The sequence below is a fragment of the Myotis davidii genome, unplaced genomic scaffold, assembly GCF_000327345.1.
Source record: "Myotis davidii unplaced genomic scaffold, ASM32734v1 scaffold6, whole genome shotgun sequence".
Taxonomy (NCBI): domain Eukaryota; kingdom Metazoa; phylum Chordata; class Mammalia; order Chiroptera; family Vespertilionidae; genus Myotis; species Myotis davidii.
In genome coordinates, this window is record NW_006383011.1 from 3,751,656 (window position 1) to 3,769,630 (window position 17,975).

Here is a 17,975-nt window from a genome sequence, read left to right on the forward strand (position 1 = left end):
AGGGACATAGAAAGGGAATGGACTGACTATTCTTGGGGGGAAAGGGGTGTGGGAGATGTGGGAAGATACTGGACAAAAATTGTGCACCTATGGATGAGGACAGTGGGTGGGGAGTGAGGGCAGGGGTGGGGCGGGAACTGGGAGGAGGGGTATAATGGGGGGAAAAAAGAGGAACAAATGTAATAATCTGAACAATAAAGATTTAATTAAATAAAAAAAAAGAAACTTGTTACTGATCACTAGAGTGAACCTTTGGCCAGAAAATGGACAGAAAGTAGACATACTTACTACAAACAACATTTGCCAGTCACCAAATGCAAAGTTCTATTGGTTACACCTTTAGATGACAGCTAAAAATACAGAGAATCATTCTCTTCCCATGCAGAATATATTCTGTGACTTAAAAACGAACAGCAGACAATACTTGGCAGAAGGAAAATTCACTTAGATAGCAAATTCACTAATTTAAGGTACCTATTTATAAGGTGACTAGAGGCCCGGTGCACAAATTCGTGCACAGGTGGGGTTTGGCTGGGGAGAGGGGCCGAGGGCAGTTGGCCAGCCAGCCCCGACCCCTGGTCAAACTCCCAGTCGAGGGGATAATTTGCATATTAACCTTTTATGATATAGGATAGAAGAAAGATTAATGCCTCAATTGCTTAAATGATAAAGATTGTGCAATAAACTCATGGCGTATGAAAATCAACTTAAAACACTAATGACTTAAATCCAGGGAGGCCTATATTTCTTTACGTGAAAAGAAATATGAAGTGTTGGTGAGAATGTGGAGAAATGGGAACATTTATACACTTCTAGTGGGAGTATGAATTGGTACAACCACTTTGGAAAAGTGTTTGGCAGCATCTCCTAAAGCTAAATATACACATACCCTATTACCCAGCCATTCTACTACTAGGTATATACTTAACAGAAATGTATCTATATGTACAGCAAAAGATGTATTTGAGAATGTTTGTAGCAGCACTTTTTCTAATAGCCTCAAAATGTAAATGACCCCAAATCCCATCAACAGTAGAATGGGTAAATTATAGAATGATCACACAGTGGAATACTGGACAGCAATGAAGATGAACGAGCTACAACTCTATACAACAATGTGAATGACTCTTATAAACATAATATTGATCAAGGGAAGCCAGGCACAATGTAGTGTATACTTGTATGAGTCCATTTGTATGAATTTCAAATACAGGCAAAACAAATCTATGAAGTTAGAAGTCAGGATAGTGGTTATCCTTGGGATTAACATTGTGTAAAAGGCATGAGGGGGATTTCTGGGGGCTGGTGATGTTCTCTTTCTTGCTCTGCGTGTCGGTTAGATAAATCCCATCCAAATCTGTAGAGAATTTTTATGAGTTTATTGAGCCAAACTGAAAACATATGCCAGACACAAGATCTCAAATGCTCCAGAAAATAATAGTTTATAGCTTCTTTTCTGCATTGAAGAGGGAAAGTACATGGAGGTGAGAAAGCAAGGCGGGGATTTGGTTACAAGACAGTTTACAAGATTATGTATTCTCTTGAGGGTTAACACCCCCTTGAGGGGTATTATTTCTGACATCTCAAAGGTGTGTTAGCCTAGATCAGTGTTGGCGAACCTATGACACGCGTGTCAAAGGTGACACGCTTACTCATTTTTTTGGTTGATTTTTCTTTGTTAAATGGCATTTAAATATATAAAATAAATATCAAAAATATAAGTCTTTGTTTTACTATGGTTGCAAGTATCAAAAAATTTCTATATGTGACACGGCACCAGAGTTAAGTTAGGGTTTTTCAAAATGCTGACACTCCGAGCTCAAAAGGTTCGCCATCACTGACCTAGATGCACAAGAACAATGGAAGAGACTGGCTTAAAATTGTTCACTACAGAAGTTATTGGTCTAGGGCATGACTACCCATTGTGACCTGCCCAGTTAGAAATTAATGAACAGATCACCCATAGAACCCCCTTCCCTTTTTTAAATCCATGGATTTGTGTGTATAATTTGTGAAAGTTCAATAAGTTGTATACCTAAAATGCATGTACTATTATGTTTATTTGTTTTACTTTAATAAAAAGTGGGTAATACAATCACCTCCATGAATCAGGCTGAAAAAGGGTTTTCACCAGAATATTGAGATTTCACAGAGTTTTCAAACTCAGAGGCAAGGCAGGTAATGCAAATAAGTAAAGCCAGATGCAATACCATGGGGTCTGGTGTTGGGAACTAGGTAGAAATTCAAATTATCAGACCCCAACCCAGATCTACTGAATCAGAAACTCTGGGAATGGAACCAGTAATCTGATTTTTAACAAGCCCTCCAGTTTTAACAAGCTTGCTTCTGATACATGGTCATGTATGAGAATCACTCACCTAGATGTATTCTAAATCAAAACAGTTTTTTAAAAATCATGTGAGCTTTAAAAAATCCTCTGGCCAGATTTGGCCACAGGTCACTAATTTGTAACTCGTGATGAGAATAAACTGAAAGGGCAAAAACTTAAATTATTTGTATAATTATACCAATTCTGTATTTCCTTTTTCTAAAAAATAACGATAATAATAATAATATGTGGGAATGCTCTTGCCTCAGTTTTATCCTCCCTAGGATTCAGGTATATTTAGGCAGGCCTGGGGCCTGGTGGGGGTCGGCCTTCTGGAATTCTATTTATAAAACAACTCCAGCAACCTACAGGAAAGAACTAATCCCAATGGAAGAAAGAATCAAAGGTACAGAGGTTTCTTTAGAGCAGTAGATGAAGTTGAACATGTCTGAGTACATCATGGTGTCTGCCACTCAGATTGTTTGCAGTTCAGCCTGCAGACTCATTCATTCTTTCAACAGATAGCTTTTGAGCACCAACCTAGTCTGTCCCCAAGCCCTGTGACCCCCAGGGTGGCTGTATATAACACTTAGTAAAAGCTAAAGGAATTTTTTTTTCTGTCTTGTTTTGTTTTTGTTTTGCAAATCTTAGGTCATGGAGAATGCAGCTTTATCTGTGACATGATTCGTGGTGCCAGGGGCAGCAGTGCTGGTGCAGGACCCTCAACACCTCTGATTCCCTTGAAGTTGGACTTTGGGCCCTGGAGGCCTCCTTGCACACATCAGCAGCTGCAACAGTGGTAGCATTGCCTTTGGTGGGCTGTGGTGACCTGGCTTGGAACATTGGCAGTAGCTGCTTACATCAGGCAAGGAGGATTGTAATTTGGCAGCTGGCAGAACTGTGCTTGGAGCACACCTGAGACATCCCGGAGCACCCTGACCTATTGGAAGTGGGGGATGAAACCTCCAGCAGAGGTAGGAAAATGTTATTTTGGAGCTTTGGTTGTTACTCTATGTAACATATGTTACACATAGAAGAACACTGAGTCCTTAAGGGAATCTATGACTTGGTTTTGGTCTTGGCAACATTTAAAGAAATTACATGTTGCTTCTTGTGATAAGGTTGAGGTAATGTGAGTGCAACGAACATGGTAGACTCAAAGATTAAATCTCAACATTTGGTTTTCTTTTTTTAAATAAAAAAGAAACCTAGCAAGATTATTATAGGTTCTGGGACATGAGGTTTTAAAAAAATCTCAGCACATATTCCTAATTTTTTTTCCTCTTTCAAAACATCCCTACACAATGAAACAACCTGTAAAATGAAACAAGATGTTGACGAGCTGTTCTTTGGCCCTGGCTGGCAGCTTATTGCATATTGAAAAGGAAAAAGAACTTTGGAAACAGCCACTCCTTTTCTGACAGAATTGTGAGAGATTGATGCCCTTTTCTTCATTTCTGCAGTGCCTATCTGCTGCAGATTTTCAGATACTTCCTGAAATCCCAAATTGATTTCTATTAAAAACATACTTGTTGTTCTTTCCCAAAACATGCTTGGGAATTTGAAGACCACAAGTCTCTGTAAGACAAGGAATGCTCCTGAGTAACCAGCATTTCACTGTAAGAGTCTAGTTCCTTTACTGCACTTAACTCAGTGTTTTCTGCACCCAATGAGCAAGGTGTTTGGTATGTCAACATTCCAACTAGATAGCAACACCTTGCAGATTTCCGATTTTATGGTGGAGGCATTGTTTTTTGATTACTATTTATTGAAAACCAACTTTTTAAGCCCAGGCAAACGAAAACAATGACTTTGTTTTGATACTTTAGTTCTAACCAACCCAGCCTATCCACAGTGGAATGTGGGTTGTGGCGTGGGGGAAGACATCAGGAGATTTGAGTTCCATCCAGCCCTGTTTTCATGGATAAGTCAATTCCCACTATGGGAGTCCGTTTCACTATTGGTAAAATTGGAGGTGGGGCAAATTGGCCCAAAGTTCTGTAATTAGTCCAGCGTTCTGAGGGGACAGTTCTAAAATTTTTTTTTCATTTGACTTTTTAATTTGATTTTTAGAGAGAAAGGAAAGGAGAGAGAGAGAGAAAGAAAGAAAGAAATGAAAGCAAAACATCAATGGGCTGCTTCGTACATGCCCCCTACAGGTAATCAAGCCCACAACCTGGGCATGTGCCCTGACCAGGAATCTGTGTGTGTGTGTGTGTGTGCGCGCGCGCACGGAACGACGCCCCACCAACTGAGTCACACTGGCCAGGATGAGTTCTGAATTCTTTAACCTTTAGATTATGAGAACACTCCCTGAAAGATTCTAATGATTGATTAAATATTTGAAAGAAAAATCACTTTGAGAGGACTCTCAGAGTCTATTGATACTATAGATTTCTTCTTTATAGAGAGTTGGGTACAAGTGACTGATGTTGTTACCAGTCAATCAGAAGTTTGTTTCTATATTAAAATAATAGAATTTAGTCTCTTGGAACATAAGTTAATAACAAGAATATCAAACATTTATTGAATTATGTTTTTACTCCTTCAGACTCTCGCCTGTCCTATTTATACACCCTCCCCCAAACCCTTTTTACACATGGCCTTATACTTGGGTTATCAGATTAATCGCAAGTACGGTTCTTCTCACATTACTTTCCTGTCAAAAGCCTTAATAACTCTGTTTACCACAATATAAAATACAAGCTCCTCATGGCATACAAGGTCCTGTGCCATCTGACCCACCCAGCTTCCCATCCTCATGGCACGGAAATGTTCATATTCTGGCTTTGTGCCTTTGTCCTGCTGGTTCTTGCTTCCTATTTCCACCTGTTCAGATTCTACCTATTTTTAAAGTTTAAGGCCAGGATTCTGCTCCCAGCTGTTCTTGGTCTCTCTCAGGTGCAGGCACTCTATCTTTTTTTCTGAACTTCTGTGGCAACTTAGCTTCATATTTCTCATAACAGTTATTACTTTCTACTCTACATTTTAGATATTTAGGTTTATATCTTATATTCCTTACTTAGATAATCAATTTCATGAAGTCAGAAGCAATATCTGTTCTGTATTGCTATTCCGCAAAGTACCTGGCACATAGTAGTTCCTCCACAAATTTTTGTTCAATGGATAAATGATATTGTAGTTACCATGGAAATCTGAACTTATCCCAACGCTTTCAACAAAATTAGAACCACTCACAGGGAATTTTTTCAACTGAGAAATTTCTCCATTTACCATCTCTCATCTATCTATCTATCTATCTATCTATCTCAGCTTATATCTAATTTTATTAAGGAAAATTTGGAAAAAAGAAAAATGTGAAAGATATAAAAACTACAGGTTTTGCAAGTAATTAGTATCCAGTTCCCTTCCTTCAAGCCTTGTGCTGTAGTCAGCTTTCATGATTTAGATTCACATGAGTTTGTGTACTGTGATGCTCAAATATTTGTTAAAGCTTATGTAACTCTATGAGAAAGATCAACACTAACTCTGTAGGTGCTGCATACCAGTTTCGATCCAGTGAGATGAAGCACTGCTATATGTGGGGCACTGAGAAAAGTCATGGCCTTGTTTTGGGGGGGTTGGTGGGACCAAGAGTCCACCAACTCAATGGAACCATAAAAAGAATGAAGCACTGATACATGCTATAATGTAGATGAACCTTGAGAACATTAGAAGTAAAAGAAGCCAGGTTCAAAAGGCCACATATTATACTAGAGGCCTGGTGCTTGGGATTCGTGCACTGGTGGGGGGCGTTGCCTGCGGGGATTGGCCCCCTGTGGGAGCACAGCTCATCCAGGTCAGCCGAGTGGCTGTGGACCCGCCCTTTGAGTGGCTGCTCCTTGGTCTGGCATCTTCCATGGAGCCGGAGCACTCACCTCTCCAGGGGACCTGGTCAGGGCCAGGCCCAGGGGCAGTAGCACTGAGAGGCGGTGGAATAGGCCTCAGTCCTGCGGCGGCCACAAACCCGCCTTCCAAACTCTGGGGTCAGCTCTGCGAGCCCAGGGGTGGCGCTGTGCAGCCTGCAGGCATCCAGAGGAGGCAGCAGGGAGCAAGGAGGAGGAGCCTGGGGCGAGGAGGCAATGATCGCAGCCTGGGTTCCTGCCCGTTGGCCCAGGGTTCACAGTGGGAGCAGCCGCTCATCCTGGTCAGCCAAGTGGTGCTGCCACTGTGGTAGCACACTGACCACCAGCAGACAGCTCCTACGTTGAGTGTCTGCCCCCTGGTGGTCATTGCACGTCATAGCGACTGGTCAACCAGTTGTTCTCGTAGTTCTGGTCTTTCTATTGTTTGGTCACTGGGCTTTTACTATGTAGGATGATTCCGTTTATATGAAACTTTCAGAATAGGTAAATCCATAGAGACAGAAAGTAGATTCTTGGTTGGCAGCTGCTGGGGGTAGGGAGTAGGGAATGAAATGAGAGTGACGGCTAAAAGATGTGTGGTTTCTTTTTGAAGTAATTAGAAGAGAGGTGGTTCCACGACCTGACCTCTGTCTTTCCCACAAGCTGAACCTGGACCAGAACGGAAGTCGCTTTCCACAAACCCCTCCTAGAGGTTGTCTAATCATAATTGACTCCTGTAATGTGCTGGTTCCTGGAACAGCTGGTTGTTTGTCCTGACCTGGTCAGCATGTAAGGTAATTGCTGTGTCTGGTAGCATTCACGGACTAGTACCCGTGACATTCCCCCACTTTACCCTGTATACTAGTAATTCTCTGGTGCCTGCCAAGTGGTGCCAGGATCCACTTCATCTTTCAGCCACCCAAGATATGCCTCACATGTAAGTTTCCCTTAGGAAACGCTACTAATTACCAGGCTGGAGTGGCCAATCTCTTCCTTCAGTCTTTCCCTGCCCTCCACTTATGGAGTCTTTTCCTGCCCAGCATTTTCAATGTTGGGGCTTTTCCTTGGGTCTTGTGTATACTAACAGGTGATGAAAATGTTTGGACTTCATTAGAGGTTATAGTTGCACAACTTTGTGAATATACTAAAGACCATTAAATTGTACACTTTAGAGGGGTGAATATTATGGTAAGTGAATAAAAAAATACCAGTAGAAGATTCTGTACAAGGCGGTTTTCCAGAGGTTTTGTCCGGCCAATACTGAAGAGTAAAAAGATGGTTGTCATTGAGACTTCAATACACTTGCTCTTAATGGTCACTGTGTTTTATGATAGTTGAGCAGAGATCTGCCAAATGCTTCTTCCCTCCTTGTATGGGCTGAAAATAAAAGTCCATAGCTGCTGTGTTCCAGTGAAATAAAACCTTTATGTGTTGCCTTGTAATTTTTTAAGTACTTTCATCTTCATTAATTCATCTGAGTTTTATGTTTTATTCTAAACATATTTATATTTTATACCTATTATTTATAATCATTCATCCATCATGAAAATGGAAAAATTCTATTTCTTATAGATGCAGCATATTTCTATTAGATTTTTTTGCTGACCCTTTCTTTGCTTCATTCCCCCCATACTAATCTATTGTACCCATGTATGTCCACTTTTCCTGACTTCATGTTTCTGCTTTTCGAGCCTTATTTTTCAAGATGGTGATTTGTTCTTCATCTTTTCCTCTTCTTCTGATTTATATCCATAAATTTTTTTTCTTTGAAATCATTTTGGCTAGATGACTCCAAAAATATTTAATTATAACCTTTGTAATGGTAGTTGCTGCACTATATTGAGCATTTTTATTGTAGAACCATTTGTTAAAACATTTTGTAAGATTTTTCTGTTTTATATGTAATATAAACTATATTTATTTATATTATTTTATTTTCTGTGGCCTCTTATGGATTTTTAATACTCACATTTATTATTTATTCTTTTATAAATATACATCTCCTTTAAGAGTACTTTGATTATCATACTATTTAGGTCCTCATTACTTTACCTTCCATTGATGATCCTTTATCATATCTTCTGCAAAGATATCCCTCTTCTATTTATCTTGGACAGATGGAATTTGAAGCTTGGTCTCCAATTGTTACATTTCCTTTCAGAGTGTATGCCAGTTATATTCTTTATATCGTCAGTGCGATTGAGTTCCTCTTTTAATTTTATTGGCATCCATACCTGCTCATCCTGCTCATTCTCTATTTGTTTTAAGTGCTCACACTCCTTTCATGGCCAAATGATGCCATTATAGCTATAATTGCAAAACATCCCCTTTTAGAGCTTCCACCTAAGTTTCTTGGATTTGGCCTGCACTTTCTGGAGAGAGGATCTACACACAACAACATCATAAAGGCCTATAGTCACATAAAGCCTTAGCTAGCTCCTTTTGTTCCTCATGTTTTCCTTGAGTGCGGGATTTGGTTCATGTGCCCTCGTGACATCCTCACCTATTTCACAGTTTACCTGGCACTTTTCTGCTCTTCATAGTCTTAATGAGAAAATTATCACTGGTCTATGGCACAAGATGTTTCTGTTTCTAAACAGAACAAATAATCTTCCTATTACCTTCCGTGCGCATCTTAACCCTTCTCTCTCTAGTCTCTTTTCTTTTGTTTATCCATACCATCTGACTACATGTCTGAATTCTTCATTAAACTGCAAGCTCTTTGAAGAAAGCAAACAGATTGGATTCATTTTGGCTACCTTCCACATTCTCCCACCGCCACTGTGTATAACACTCAACACAGTACATTATTCATTACAATAGTTCAGCAAGATATTTGTTAAATAAGATTTTTAAAATATTTTGTTTTACTTAAGTTTATCAGTTAGCTATGTCTCACTTCTTGCCATACCACTGGAGCTTTTGTCTTACTTTCTTCTCTTTGGCTACTTTTTCTAAGAGTATTTCTGTAAAACTGCATTATTATGGGTACAGGTTGCCTTTTGGGGTGATGAAAATGCCTTGGAACTAGTTAGAGGTGATAGTTGCTTAACATAGTTAGTATAATGAATGCAACTGAATTGTACATTTTAAAAAAGTTAATGGTTAATTTATGGTATGTGGATTTTACCTCAATTTAAAAACTGCATAACTATGGGTTAGTCATGCAAAGAGCCTCCGTTTTGTAAACAGTCTTTCTGATCTTTTAAAATAATACTAACACTTTTTTTCATGGTCTTGGATATTTCACCTTTATCTCACATGTCATTAAAAACAAGAGCCGCCGAAACCGGTTTGGCTCGGTGGATAGAGCGTCGGCTTGCGGACTGAAAGGTCCCAGGTTCGATTCCGGTCAAGGGCATGTACCTGGGTTGCGGGCACATCCCCAGTGGGAGATGTGCAGGAGGCAGCTGATCGATGTTTCTCTCTCATCGATGTTTCTAACTCTCTATCTCTCTCCTTTCCTCTCTGTAAAAAATCAATAAAATATATTTAAAAAAAAAACAAGAGCCAAAGGTTGGTCCCAGTAACTAACGGTTTGTGGAACTCATAAGAGAGATCATCAACATTTAATCATAAGTTAATTTTTAGCTATAGTTCCTACTAGTAAGTCATTCTCCTTTTAACCTTTTAATGATCCTCTCCCATTAGTGCCCATTCTTTCTTTTTCCTTTTTTCAGTATCCTTTCTTGCTCTAGAACAGTGGTCACCAACCTTTCGGACCTCACGGACCATCAGTGGTCCACGGACCACCGGTTGATGACCGCTGCTCTAGAATTAATTCCATAAAGAATTTTGCCTTATCACAGCGAGTCACCTGTCTTCTGGAAACTATAAAAAAGACTAGAGACCCAGTGCATGAAATTCGTGCATGGGTAGGGTTCCTAGCAGCTGCCGGCAGGGGCCTCCCTTCCCCCGTCCGCCTACCACTGCCACAAGCCAGGACAGGGCCAGCCGGGGGGAGGGGTCATGGGTGGTTGGCCAGCTGGCCCCACCTCCTGGTCAAACTCCTGATCGAGGGGACATTTTGCATATTAGGCTTTTATTATATAGGATAGTACTTCCAGAGGACTGTGATCATTACGAAATTCCTTGTTCCTCATACTGACTTGACCATTCTTACATCTTTTAAATTTTTGAATAAAAGATCCAGAAACAGAAGAGAGTTTTCCTCCCTGTGGATTTTTGGAGTCAGGCACCCTTGTTCTTTCACATACTAGCTGTATGATCTTGAGTCAGTCATTTGGGCAAGTCATTTTCTTCATGTGAAAACTGTGGAAACAGTAGTATCTACCTCCCAAGGTCCTTGTGAAAAGTGAGTAAGATAATATGTATAAATGTCCCTTGGGGGAACACACATGCATGTATATGGGTGTCTGTGTTCACACTTATTCTCTTTCTGGTTCTCTCCTAGCATCAGAAAGCACTCCACCTTATTCATTACAAAAACTAAGCTACAGTTGCTTCTTTTGCTCCCTGCCTGGGGGCATGGCTCTTTCTCCCATTCCTTCTATGCATACACAAATGCCTGTCAAAAAAGTACCGAGGTGGAAAGAGAGAGCATGGACTGTATTTGATGAATTTTAGTATTATAAAAAAATATCACACGCAGGAAGAAAAGCAAAAAGCCACCTCTCTTTGACAAAATTTATAATTCCTCTTTGTGGTCTTTATTTTTTTAGAGCATTTTTTTTTCATTGCACAAAATGTTATAGAGAACTTAAAAATATTGTGCAGAAATTTGGTTATACTGTTCTATTCCTTTAACATAGGGAGGAGGGAAAGCCTTGAACTGCCGATGAAAATTATTCTGCATGTTAAATAAGAAGATAGAAATATGATTGTGCAATATTTCTGATTTGTTTTTGGACTGGAGGCGAAATTTCCTGATCTGTTAGCAGCAAGGTTCCGGGAAAGAGGTGTGGATTGGAGATCAAGAGATGCAGGTTCTGACTTTGCCACTAACTGAATGACCTTGGACAGGCCATTTCTCCTAGCTGGGTCTATTAATTCGTCTGGAAAATATAAACACTGAATCACACACACCCCCACCTCTTATTACTCAAAAGTTGCTTTTCCACAGAACAACTCTGCTCTCCAGGAATTTAAAATATAGGGTGTCCCCAAAAATATATACACACACTTTTTTTTTTCAAATTAAATCTTTATTGTTCGGATTATTACAGTTGTTCCTCTTTTTCCCCCCATAGCCCCCCTCCACCCAGTTCCCACCCCACCTTCTGCCCTTACCCCTGCCACTGTCCTCATTCATAGGTGTATGATTTTTTTCTGTGTATAAGACACCCCCTTCCACTTTTCCAACCAAAAATTAAGAAATCAATATTTTTAACATTTTTCTGGTTTTCCTCTTAAGGCCTTCTTCTTTTTTGGCATCTTAAAGAGTTGTTCTTCCTGTTTTCTCCACTGCCTGATTATACACTCAGTGGGAGGAGGTCCAAATTGTCTATCTGCAGCTCTATTTCCATGCTCTTTTGCATAGCTGATTACATTCAGTTTGAATTTTGCAGAGTAAGACAATCGCTTACCAGTATTTAGTATCTTTTTATTTTTGACATCTTTATGGGCTCAGAACGCTCCAGTCCCCGTTGCATCTGTGCACTCTCCACCTCCAATTATGGCGTCAGCTGATGTCAGTAACTATAAGGCTCATGATTGGAGGAAGCCTGTTTGACAGGGTATGGGCAGCTACGCACCTGAGCAGCTCCTTCCTCGGCTGACTTCCATGTATAAGAGGCCCCTCGGTTTTCAGTCTAATGATTTTATAAAGAAAATAGTGTCTTATACATGGGAAAATATGGTAAATCTCCCTGTTGTAGTTCCACAGACCCATTAGTCTCTGTTCATTTTTGTTTTCAGTCTATTTTCTCTTTTGCTGTTCAGTTTGGGCAATTTCTATTTTTCTACCGGTTCACGGGTTCTTTTCTTTCCCCCTTCTATTTTGCTACTGAGCTTTTCATTTCAGTAATTGTATTTTTTTCAATTCTAAAATTACTGTTTTATATCTTCTTTATATTTTCTATGCCTTTGCTAAAACTATTTTTTTCATTTATTCCAAATATGTTCATAATTTCTCATTGAAGCATATCTATCATGGATGCTCTAAAATATTTGTCAGATAATTTAACGTTTCTGGCATCTTGTCGTTTGCATGTATTGATTGTCTTTTTTCATTGAGTCCGAGATCTGCCCAGAACTTGATTCTTGGGATCCTCTAGTCTGCTGTTGGGTCTCTGTATAATATTTTTTATTTCAGTCAGTGTATGCTTAATTTCTAGTTGGTCCTTTTTCATATCCTCGAGGGTCTCACTAAATTTATCGGCGGTTTCTAGAAAATTCTTGAAAAACCTTATACTGTGCCGGCAGCCGGGGTTGGTTCTTAATAGAGATTGCATGAATAATTAGATATAGAGTAGGTTTATTGTAAGTTGTAAAGTATTTTCAGTTTGTGTTCATGAAACTGTCATTTACATGCCCTGACATGGTGGAGTACACATGGAAACATGAGTAGAAGCCAGCCAAGTTTGCGAGTCCTGGGCACCAGGTTAAGTTAGAAGAAAGCTGGCATTAGCTGAGGCCCATCAAATACCTATGAGCAAACACCTCTGACCTGATTTTGATGCAGAGCTGACTTATATAATAGCCAGGATGCCTCCCCTCATGATACCCTTTCAAAGTAGACAGATAGGGTACCTTCATTGACATTTTATACATTCATTGCAACAAATAAATCAAGGCATTGAATGGCAACTCCATTTATGCAGTCCTGCCCATTCTCCTTGACTCTTGTTTCTGAATCAGTGTTTGAATTATAAAAGCAGTGATTGTCGATGTAGAGTCTTAAATAGAGAGATGCCTGTTTCTGTTTTTTAAAACACTGTACATAATTTTTTAAAAAATAAAGAAAAAAACAAAAAAATTGATGAAAACAAAAAAGAAAAAAAAGCTTTTTGCTTCAGGGCTTTCTGTTCAAATGTCCCTATTACCTATCACTTGAAACGCCAGGTGAGATATAACTTTGCTATTTACATTTCAGGCTCTAGTTAATGACTATTGTCAAGTGTGGCAGCCTGGTCAGAGAGCTGTTAACTGTTTCTGACCAGGAGGATTTCAGCGTAAAAATCCATAAGGTAATTTAGATGTTCCATTCTTGGCATTCCTTTCTGTGGGTTGTATTAATATTTAGTGTTTTGTTCTGATTATTTAATTTGTTCTCCTGATTGTTTAAATACTCTGCAAATGATTACCATCCCTAGCAGCAGTTCTCAAAAAACTAGAGCATGTACATTAGAGACCTCACGACTTTTATGTTCAAGAGTTCAGTTTTTATTTTTTTCAGAAATAACTTCAATGGAAAAAGACACACTGGGATTATAATATTGTTTTCTATCTTGGAAAAAAATAATGAGGAGGGTAAGTTGAAATTTGGCATAACATAGGGTAAGCCATGTCAGTTATTTCATTTTGGTTAAAACCCTACATGCTAAAAAATTAGCTTGGGAATCTTCCTTGAGAATGGACTAAAAAGAAATTGAGGATAAAATATATCAATTCTATTCAGCATTTTTTTTAACCTTGGATTTTTTTCTTTTTAATTTGAGATTATTTTTTACTTATCATTTTTTTATTGTTGACAGTATTATAGATGTCCCCCATTTTCCTCCCTTTGGACTCCTATACCCCTGTCCTTACTCCACCCCAGGCCTTCCCCATGTAATTGTCTATGTCCGTGGGCTATGCATATATTCATATATGTTCTTAGGTTAAACTCTTCCCATCCTCTCAACCCCCTCCCCTCTGAGATCTGTCAGTCTGTTCCATGTATCCATGTCTCTGGACCTATTTCGTTCATCAGTTTATTTTGTCCATTAGATTCCACATATAAGTAAGATCATGTGATATTTGTCTTTCTCTGGCTGGTTTATTTTACTTAGCATAATAATTTCCAGGTCCATCCATGCTGTGGCAAAGGGTAAGAGATTCTTCTTTTTTGCAGCAGCATGGTGTTCCATGGTGTAAATGTACCACAGCTTTTTCATCCACTCATCTACTGGTGAACACTTGGACTGTTTCCAGGTCTTACCTATCATAAATAATGCTTCTATGAACATATGGGTGCATATATTCTTTCTAGTTGGTGTTTTGGGGATTCTTAGGATATATAACCAGAAGTGGGATCACTTGGTCAAATGGCATTTCCATTTTTAATATTTTGAGGAAACTCCATACTGTTTTCCACAGTGGCTTCCCCATTCTGCATTCCCATCAGCAGTGTACTAGGATTCCCTTTTCTCCACATCCTCACTGGCACTTGTTGTTTTAGGAATTATTTTTAAGTAATGGTACAAATAATAGAAAAGATTCAGAATACCAAAATAAAACAAAACCCCAAACAGTATGTTACCCTCTTTGATGTAAGAAACATCCAAACCTGTGGAGTTTATTTGAGCCAAACTGATGGCATATGCCAGAGTGCAAGATCTCAAATGCCCCAGAGAACAACCAGTTTGGCAGGTGTAAAGGAAAGGGGACCCTCACAATAGTTGGTGAGGTTTCAGAGGGCTGTTTTGATGCTCTCAGTTTATTGGGAGTAGGACGATGATTGTACAGGGTAGGCAAAAGTATGTTTACAGTAGTTTGTATGGAAAATAATACAATAATCAAGAATAATACAAGAATAAACTCTGTGTTTCATGTACTCACAACTGTAAACTTACTTTTACCTTGTGTGTATATGTGTTAAGTAACACCCAGGCTGGTACATACATTCAGACATATGAAAGAACATTTGATTAAGCATTCTATGTTTAACAGTCCTTCTCAGGGAGCTCAAGAGAATATCTAAAGAAGCACCTTTCAAAAACATGATCCAGCCGGTATGGCTTAGCAGTTGAACATCGACCTATGGACCAGTAGGTCATGGTTCTTTTCCTGGTCAGGGCACATGCCCAGGTTGCAGGCTCTATCCCCAGTGTGGGGCATGCAGAAGGCAGCTGATCAATGATTCTCTCTCATCATTGATGTTTCTATCTCTCCCTCTCCCTCTCTGAAATCAATAAAAATATATTTTTAAAATGATTCATTTACTTTTAACTTCCTCTAAATATATTCAGTTAATTACTAGACTCTCTCATCTGCTGGGAATATCTTGTGTAGGAGCCACCCACACTGTTAGTATAATATAATCATTTCAAAAACAAAGTGATTATTTCCGTTTTGAATAATTGGTTCAGGCTGATATTTTTCTCTTTTTTTCAGGTGTTTAGTGAACGGTTCTAATGAGGTTAGAGCAAAGTCAATCACATTTGATTCTGTTATACCAAAGGAAAATATTTCAGATCATCTTCTAATTATTGGGGTGACAGTGAAATCCCCCCCGCTGCCATGGCCTCTTCCCTGTCCTAATCTGTATCCTCCTACTTATTGTCTGCCCTTCAGTTTGGGGGCAGACTGAATGAACTGGTCTTATTTGAGAGATTATAGATCTTTCTCTCTGTTTTTACCCCTCCCTTCCACTCTCTCTTTAAAAAAAAAAAATCAGTGGAAAAAATAGGGATGGGGTTGCAACAGGTCATGTTGAATCTAGACCTCAACTGACTAGAAGTAATCACACTTTTCCCTGAATTCATAATTTATCTCTACCCCTCTGGTGGCATTTTTAAAGATAAATACCTGAGTTTTAATTTTTTCCCCTTGTAGCCTAAATATTCCTTGAGGGCAAAGCCATGCCTGATTCAGTTTTGAATCTGTCAAAAACTTTAGCCAAATACTAAAGTGACACAAATAAGCCATTTAATAAATATGTGGCTGACTGTGGAAAGGTCAGATAAGCAGGTGTACATGAACTGACCCTGTCAACCCCATACTACATTATTCCTTTCTCTTCAGCCTAGTCTCTTTCTATCTAAGGCACATATACCTCTTCTCTGCTTCTCATTGTAATAATAATATTAGTGCAAGTGGCACAGGGAGGTTAACTAACTCACCTGGAGACACACAGCTAATAAGACACAAAGCCAGGGTTTGAACCTAGGCAGTTTGACCTGAGATTTCATGCTTTTAACCACTGTGCCATTCTTGATGTAGTATCAGACACATGGGGGCTCAATAAACACCCAGCTGTTAGTCTCAGCTGCATTTGAGAGGAACTCCAGCACCAGATTCACAACTAAATTAACTCTAAGAAAAAAAGGCTTATTCTCATTTTGCTTTCTTGTGGCCAACCTAGCAGTCCTTTAGAGTGTGGGCATGCCCAATGACTAATGGAGAAATAGTCATAAGTACAGTCACAAAACCAATTAGTTAAAATTAGAATGAACATCTAAAGGGATCCCCATCAGAAAATGTGAAGAATAACTGTTTTAATTCTATCACTGTCAGTTGCTTTTAAGAGAAAGGGGTTGTGATTTGTTATTTTCCTGGGTAAGATTTTTTATCTGGATATTATTTTTAATTTTATTAAAACAGCAGCCCATATTTCTGGCTTCACCTCTAATCCCAATACTTTCAGCAGAGGAAATTATCAGTGCTAACAAAAAAGAGAAGAGGTAGCAATAATCTGAAATGACAAATTGGACTGAATGGTCGAAAGTTCAATTCGGGTCAAGGGCACATATCTCAGTTGCAGGCTCCATCCCTGGCCCTGGTCAGGGCACATGTGGGAGACAACCAATCAGTATGTCTTTCTCACATCGATGTTTCTCTCTATCTCTACTCCTCCCTTCCACTCTCTCTCTCAAAAAAAAATCAATGGAAAAAATATCCTCAGGTGAAGATTAACAAAATAAAATAAAATAATTTATTTTGTCTTTGGAATGCAATCAGAGATTCCACTCACTTGTTGCTAGCAGTCTTGGCCTAACTGATAAGAGTTTACAGCTTCATTGGGTAGCATACAGGAACAGGCCATAGAAAATCCACTTAATAACTGAGGATTAAAAATGAATTCATATTATAGAAACATATATACTTAATTGTAATAACATTAATACTTTTCATGTCTGATTCCTATAACATGTTTGGTTATATACTAGATATTTTTATTTTCTTTAAATGGATTTTGAGTGTATTTGAATTCAATTAATAATATTGAGTGCCTATTAGTGCTAGGCACTGTTCTTGGTGCTTAGGACACATCAGTGAGCAAAACAAAGATCCCAGGCTACAGGGACTTTATAGTCCAGCTTTACATTAACTGCAGTAGTTTTGGTATTGGAACTCACATTGTAAGTTTATTCATTGAAGGCTGAGTGTTTGATATACAAGAATGATATAAATTTTTAGCACAGTTCCAAATTACCAGGCACTTTTTATTCTCAAGAGTTCCCTTAATTAATACATTCAACAATAAAAAATACATGCAACAGTCCCAGTGTATAGAATGGCCCTGTCTTGGTACAATTTGAACCTGATCTTAAGAGATCCCATCATCACCCATAGATCATCAAAAAACCAAGTTAATTAGAACTGTAGTTCTAATTCTTCTTACCACTAAGGACTCTTTTTAATTTTATGCTCTATGTTTTGAAAAATTTAATGCTTTAAACAAATCTCATTTACTTTAAACAAATCACACTTACTTAGTAATAACACATTTGTTTTTTCCTGTATATACCATTTCTGCTACTTCCGTAGTAGGTACCGTATTTGCTGGCGTATAAGACGATTTTTTGGCCCTGAAAAATATGCCTCCAAGTGGGGGGTCGTCTAATACGCCAGGTACACTTCAGATAGACTGCCTATATCGCTTGCCCCGTGCCATAGTGGCCTCCCGATGCCCGCCC

At 38.9% G+C, this 17,975-nt stretch overlaps 1 long non-coding RNA gene across 1 annotated transcript in view; it reads left to right on the forward strand.

Annotated features, from left to right (window-relative positions):
- Nucleotides 1-3,097: 3,097 nt before the first annotated feature.
- LOC102757974 overlaps nucleotides 3,098-17,975 on the forward strand; it is a 26,845-nt gene continuing 11,967 nt past the window's right edge. The window contains exon 1 of the long non-coding RNA XR_436455.2: nucleotides 3,098-3,303. This is a non-coding gene — a long non-coding RNA (uncharacterized LOC102757974). The remainder of the gene's footprint in view (nucleotides 3,304-17,975) is intronic.